This window comes from Balaenoptera physalus (genome assembly GCF_965194825.1).
Source record: "Balaenoptera physalus genome assembly, chromosome: 11".
Classification (NCBI taxonomy): Eukaryota; Metazoa; Chordata; class Mammalia; order Artiodactyla; family Balaenopteridae; genus Balaenoptera; species Balaenoptera physalus.
The window spans coordinates 3,233,267-3,241,057 of NC_138896.1; positions in this window are offsets into that span (position 1 = coordinate 3,233,267).

Here is a 7,791-nt window from a genome sequence, read left to right on the forward strand (position 1 = left end):
AGGGGCCGCGTGCAGAGGCCGTGCACCCGGCCCTTCAGACCCGGGATCCTCGAGCGGAAGGGCGGCGCCCACACCTCAGCTCTGGGGCGTGCGCAGAAGCCCCCGGGCCGTGCGTAGCACCGCCGCGCCGGCCCTGAGGGAGCCCCGCCCCTGCCCATGCGGAGACCCCGCAAAGCAGCCCTGCCGAGCGCCTGGCCGGAGAGCGTGTGCCAGCACCTCCGCGTCCTCTGGGCGGGAGGACCTTTCCATTCGTGAGAGAAGGGGCATCGCCCTTGGGGTACTGGCTCAGAAACCATGACCCCTTACTCGGGCAATCAGATCAAGGCGCTCAGGGGTGGCCCCCGTGCCTCCGTAGCAGCCGCTACAGCTCTGAAAGGCTGCCATGCGGCCAGCCGACCACGGTGTGGACCCCAGCTCTATGGGAACTGAACGGCTATCCCCCAAAGGTCGATTCAAGTCCAGGCTATGCTGTAAGACAACCTAGTGGCTACTAAAAACACCTGTCACACGCTAAATCCTGCCACCCTGCTACCCACAGAAACCCCGGAGCACAGGGGACCCTGGAGCATGACTGTACAGAAACCACAGACAAGATCTAGTCCAGTCACCCCGAGGTAGGAAGCGAGCCTCTCCCAAGTGCCGAAGGGCAACGGCTCACAGGCGGGAGCAGTTTTACGAGGGAGGGAAAGAGGCTGGTGGGATACGCAGTGACCTCCCAGACCCGAGTCACAGATGCAAGAAGCCTCCCCCCAGGGACTTCTGCCCCAAAGGCAGAGCTGGTAGCCCTCACCTGAGCCTTAGAGCTTGGGACAGGGACGATCTCGAATTTTACACAGACTCTCGGTGGGCGTACGCCATCCTACACGCACACGGGGCTATCTGGACGGAAAGAGGGATGCTTACTGCAGAGGATGAACACGTGAAACACGGCTTAAGCATACTGAAGCTCTTAGAAGCAGTACAGCTTCCCCAAAAGCGGCAGTGATTCACTGCAGGGGTCCCCAAGAGGGGTGCAGAGGTAATAAAGGGAAACCACGAGGTGGACGCAACTGCCAGAGGGCAGCCCTAGAACCAGTAACTTGGCAACTACCCGTCACACCTCGAAGGCCAGATCCATCCAATTGTCCCCCAGTCTACACGGAGGAAGAATTAGACCAAGCCTAAAAATGAGAGCTAGGAGGCCACGGGTGGCTGGTGAACGAGCACGGACACTAGCTTCCCGGAACTGCAGCTTGTCGGCCACCACGGAGGCTCATCAAGGCGCTCACCACGGGAGGGAAGCCCTGTATAACTGGTTAGTTGAGGTCATGGTAACTCCCGGCGTGGAGTCGCATGGTTGAGAGCTGCCCCCTCTGCACAACGAACCCCACCATCACCAGAGCCCCCCCGAGGCCCCCGGATAAAGCCCGTCCAGGCCAGAGGGACATATCCTGGAGAAGAGCGGCAAGGCGACTTCACTGCCGTGCCGAGAGCACCGGGCAATTCCCGGCATCTCTTGGTGCTGGCGGACACGTTTTCGGGGTGGCCGGAAGCATTCCCTGCCGGAACCCAAACGGCAGCCACAGCGGCTAAGGCGCTGCTGAAAGAAAGAATCCCCAGGATGGGCTCCCAGGATCCCTACAAGGTAACAAGGGTCCAGCGTGTGTCTCAGGTGACAGAAGGGATAACAAGTGCCCTGGGCATAAGAGGGACCTTGCTCTTAGCCTGGAGACCCCCTGTCGTCGGGGAAAGTAGAGAGAACCCATCAGACCTCAGAACGAGCCTGAGCCGAGCGCTGTCAGGACGCTCAAGGGAAGTGGCCCGAGCTGCTTCCCATCGCCCGGAGCCTTGTGCGGTGGCCCCAGGGGACGAGTCAAGGTTAAGCGCGTGTGACTTCACGGCTGGTAGACCCAGGCCTCCAAGCCCCCGAGAAGGGCCACCTCAGCCCCCTGGAAATGCAACAACTCAAGGGCGGCCCCCAGCTGGCGGGGACTAAGACCGCCCTCCCGGGTACGGCGACCAGGCGCTGCCCGCACCCGGCCCCCGGCCCCCACCCCTTCCCGCCAGGAGCGGGGGGCACCTACCCCTGGAAAACCGCTGGCCGCAAGCCCAGCGCCCGCCCCGCGACCCTTACGGTCCCGCCCGGCAGCCACACTGGACGGAAGGGGCCCCGAGCTCCGACCGCCACAGACACGCCCCGGGGCCGCGGCCCCTGCCCGCTCGGGGACGGCGCCTCCCCGACCGGCCGCTTCTCTGCCCGCAAACTGACCCCAGTGCGAGCAGGAGCCTCGCGCCAGGGCCCGAGACCCAGGTGCCCGCACTCTCAGGACCCCTGTTCTCTTGCTGACACGTGGGCCACGGCTCTTAAACTGCCTGGTGTCCTTCGTCCCCGGGTGGTTAGAGGAAAGAGGGCCCCTCAGGGAGGTGAACAGTCAGCCAGGGTCGAGGCCTGGGGACCACCACGCACACCCAGCGGCGGCTGAGGAGAAGCTCTGCTCCCGCCCTGGGTCACAGCGCCCGCGCCCTGCCGGAGGCGCCGCAGGACAGGACCCCACCACCAAGGCGCAGGACAGGCGGCGGCCGAGGGCCTGCCCCCCGCAACGCTCGTCAACAATTCCCGCGAAATGAAGACAGAATCTGGTAATAAGATTAAGTCTAACCTTGCTTCCGTCTCTGCTCAGTGTAGCTTCACTGGCTCGCAGGGGGCCGCGTGCAGAGGCCGCGCACCCGGCGCCTCAGACCAGGGTTCCTGGTGGAAAACGGCGGCTTGGATACCCCAGCGCCCGGGACCGGGCAGAAGGGCCGCCTGAGACAACGCGATTCAAAATGGCGGCGGGGGGGGGGGTTCGTGTGCAGAGACGCTGCGCCTGCGCCTGCGCCTGCGCCCGCCCCTGAGAGCCCCGCCCCATCCCCTCACCAGATCCCTATAAAGCAGCCCCTTCCAGCACCTGGCAGGAGAACGTGTGTGCAGAGCGAGCTGGCCCGGCTTGTTTCTCTGATCAGAGGATAACATTTTCCTTTGCTCTGAACCAAACTCCCTCTCGTTCTATTGGCTCAAGTGACCACGGGCAGGAGGACCTTGTTGGGGACCCACTCAGGAGGGTCAGTGACAGTACCACCCACAGGACAGAGCCACGTCTTTATTTCACTCAATTTCACAACCACCCTGTGGGAGGTACTATTATTATACCCATTTTATAGATGGAAAGACCGAGGAACGAATGGGTTAAATGTCATCACTGGTGTATGACAGAACTGAACGTCCATCTCCAGGCTGTCTGGCTCCAGACACTGTGTTCTTAAGACCGGGTTCCAGGCCTCTGCCTGAGGGTAAGGACCCGGGCTGCTGGTTGAGAGGAGAACCACATGCTCCAGGGAGGTGGCCAATTGATAGCTGGGTTATAAGCATTAAAGCCTGAGCCACATCACAAGAGTCCCTTTACATACGGCCACACCTCTCAGAAAGCAACTTTGAATGGGGTCAAATGCCAAACACACACACACACACAAAGTTTTACTCTGATCTTGGCCTGGAAGATTTGAGAACAGGATTTGTCACCATCCACATCTACAAGGCAGAACCCATCAGAAACCCTCAGCTAATTCCCTGGAATCTGAGTCATGGGATAATCTCATCAACTTTCCCCTTTGGTCAGAACATGGCCTTTTTTGACATGACATCCTTTTCTGAACTTTTCTCAACTCTTTCCAAAGGGCAGTCATTCCAGAAGTCATTTCTTTTAAAGTGTCACACTCAAGCCAGCACAAAGGTGGAGAATGAAATGCTGCGTGTATGTCGTAAACCTGAATACAGATAGTAAGTGCTCATAAACTCCCGATGGAGGCAACACAGGCTCCCCGGAGGGCGAGGGCGGGGTGTCCGCGCTCTGCCACCAGAGCACAGCCGGCTCCCGGTTCAGTTCCCCAACAACCAAAAGCCAAACACTCGCGCAGGGGGCAGCGGTGCTGGTGTTAGCGCAACATCTTGAGAGGCGTAGGTGCCTGCATTGCTTTTATTTACATTCGCAAGGACCCATCAGTCACAGAGGGAGCATCTAGACAGAACTAACATTCCCTAGACATCGTCCTGGGTAGAGAGCTTGTCAACTTGGCGAATGATGACATTTTTAAGACCGTAATAAGGTGAGATCCGAAAGCATTTGAAACTCTGGGGCCCTCCTGGCAGCTGCTGGACACCAAACTCGGAGAGCCCTCGGAAGAAGCAGGCGGCCTGGGGACGCAGGAAGCCAAGGCGCTCCTGCAGCTGTTGGGGCCAAAGCCGGCCTCTCCCCACCCCCTCCCAGCTCCGGGAAGAAGCAGGAGCTCCAGAAAGAACGGAAAAAGGGAAAACGTGGAGAGACGGAATTGAGGAAGGGTGCCTTGGACAGACCCGGAAGGGCCAGCGAGGGACAGAAAGGTTAAAATTGAGTGCAGCGTTGGTTTTAGAAATAACTCTAGGAATAATTAAAAAGCAAAGCTCGAATGCCACCTTGGGGTGTGAGATAACAGCCCAAGTCCCTTTTGAATCTCTATTTATAAATACGTTTAATTAAAACAGTTTTGACAGCAGTGATGTCCTCGGCAGGTTGTATTCACCGCTGGAAAGACTGACAGCGAAATCTCTCCTCTAAAGTGAGCACATTTTCTCTCATCCTAAAATGTTTTGACTACCAGGCCTGGAGAGAACTAAGGAACACCCCAGCTATATGGAAACCAGATGCAAATTCTAGGACACAAGTGGTTCATTGGTGCTTACAGAAATTCCAGATCTAGAGATCTCTCAGCTGATGTCAATGCGAGGAAGATTTCAGAGCATTTAGGAAGAAATGATTGTGAGGAGCCAGCATGGAGCAAGTCTTGTCAAACTCTTTTGATAAAAAGGCTTATTTTTCATATAATTATTTTTCAATCATATTCTTTTTTTCAGATTATAAAAGTAGTATCGTCTCATTTTTTTAAAAGCACTAAAAATATAAATAAGTAGATGAATGGCCTCCACCATTATCCCAACCCTCAGAGATGACCACCGTTAACTGTCTGATTTATCCACGTTTTTCTCACTATACACTATACACTCGCATATACACTATTTTACAAAAACAGGATTTATACAGATGTAGCCTGCCTCCCAGAAGATTCATGTTACTGGAAAGATGAGCTCCAAAAGTAAATTAATTTTTAAAGTAATTTCAGTTGACTTTGACGTTCACGTACGCATGCTTCATTTTTGAAACTGAGCAGTCCACTAGGAAAACTTAATATTGTCATTTCGATAGTCCGACAATATTACTGTTCCCATATACAAAAAAATAGAAAGCGTGAATCATTAAATAATCTCACAGTGATTAGTATAGTTAACGAAAATGATCATACCATTAAGCAAAATCCAGGTACTGTTAAAAGCATTTTACATGTGTTAACTCTTAAGAACAACCCTACGAGGAAGGAAGTAATATCCTGTTTCAAGTAAAGAAAATGAGGCTCAGATAAATTAATGTTCCCGAGGTCATGCAGCCTGTAATTGTGGTGCCGTTTATTCAAACCTATAAGTCAATATGTGTTCCATCCTACTGCCTACCATTCAAGTAATTGGGTTATGGTTATGAATATATGCAGGTAAATAAATCAACATGCTTAAAATTGTTTTGTGATGTGACTATGCATATTATGGACTTATTAGTAGAAGTAATGAGTTTGGAGTCCACCCTCTGGCACTTAGCACCAGTGTGACCTTGAGCAAATCTTTCATCCTAAACTCAGCTACAAAGTGAAGATCCTATCCAAAGTAATAGTGGCCTTGTAGGGCTATCAGGAATCGAAGAGGAAACAACATAGATCCTAAGAATATTAAAAAAAATTAATAAGGAAAGAGCATGACAAGGATATGTCAAAAAATTGACAAATCAGATAGTCACATTCTTTTTTTTTAATTTATTTATTGTATTTATTTATTTTTGGCTGCGTTGGGTCTTCATTGCTGCGTGCAGGCTTTCTCTAGTTGCGGTGAGCAGGGGCTACTCTTTGTTGCGGTGCGTGGGCTTCTCATTGCGGTGGCTTCTCTTGTTGCGGAGCACAGGCTCTAGGTGCGTGGGCTTCAGTAGTTGTGGCTCGTGGGCTCTAGAGCATAGGCTCAGCAGTTGTGGCACACAGGCTTAGTTGCTCCACGGCATGTGGGATCTTCCCGGACCAGGGGTTGAACATGTGTCCCCTGCATTGGCAGGCAGATTCTTAACCACTGTGCCACCAGGGAAGCCCCCACATTCTTAAAAGATACAGTTTATTAAAACTGGCATGAGAATAAATTAAAAAGTAAGAATAAACCCATACCTATTAAAGAAATGGAATTGTAATTTAAAACCTTCACAAAAATACATAGCCAGATCTAAACGGCTTCTCCACAAATTCCATCAAATATTTAAGAAAGAAAGAATACAAATCCTACACAAATACTTTCAGAAAATAGAGGAGGAGGAAAATTTCCATCTCATTTTATGACGTCAGCCTCATAAAGTAAACTAAAAGGTACCAGATAAAGTAAACTAAAATAAAACTATGGCTAATATTCTTCATGAACTTAAAGGCAAAAATTCTTAACAACATACTGGCAAACAAAACAATATTTTTTAAGTATAAGACATCATGTTCAAGTGGGACTTATACAGGACTTCAAAGTTAGTTTTACATTTTAAAATCAATCAGTGTAATTCATCACATTAACAAAATAAAAGATAAACCATATGATCATCTCAATAGATAATGGGAAAAGCATTTGACCAAATTTAACACTCATTCATGATAAAAACTCTTAGCAAGCAGGAAATTCTCCACTCTGTTAAAGGGTATCTACAAAAATTTAGAGTTAACATCATACTTAATAGTGAAAGACTGTTTTCCCACTAAGATCAGGAACACAGAAAGGACATTGACTCCTTTTCAACATTGAACTGGAAGCCATAGCCAATGCAATAAGGCAAGAAAAAGAAATACAAGTCATACAGATTAGAAAAGAAGAAAAATGTAATTTGCAGACATGACTGTCTACATAGAAAATCCTAAGGAAATATGAAAAAACCACTAGAGTGATTAGTTGCAAAGTTGCAACTAATCATTAGAATGATTAGTTGCAAAGTTGCAAAACACAGAGTCAATGATTAGATGCAAAGTTGAATGATTAGAATGATTAGTTGCAAAGTTGCAAAACACAGAGTCAATACTTGAAGATCAGGGAATTCCTTGGCAGTCCAGTGGTTAGGACTTGGTGCTTTCACTGCCATGGGCCCAGGTTCAGTCCCTGGTCAGGGAACTAAGATCCTGCAAGCCACATGACATGGCAAAAAGAAAAAAAAAAAAAAGAAGAAAAAAATCAGTAGTATTACTAACAATGATCTATCTGAAAAAGATATAAATAATTCCATTTGCAATAACATCAAATACAATAAAATACTTAGGAATAAACTTAACCAAGGAAGTGGAAGAGCTATATGCCAAAAACTATAAGACATTGAAGAAAGAAATTGAAGAAAACATAAATAAATGGAAAGATATCCCATGTTCCTGAATTGAAAGACTTATTCCAATAATATTATTAAAATATCCACGCTACCCAAGGCCATCCATAGATTCAATATAATCCCTATCAAAATTCAAAAGACATTTTTTCACAGAAATAGAAAAAATATCCTAAAATTTATATGGAACCACTAAAGATCTCAAATGGCCAAAGTAATCTTGAGAAAGAACAAGGCTAGAGGCATCTTACTTCCTGATTTCAAACTGTATCACAAAGCTATAGTAATCAAAACAGTATAGCAC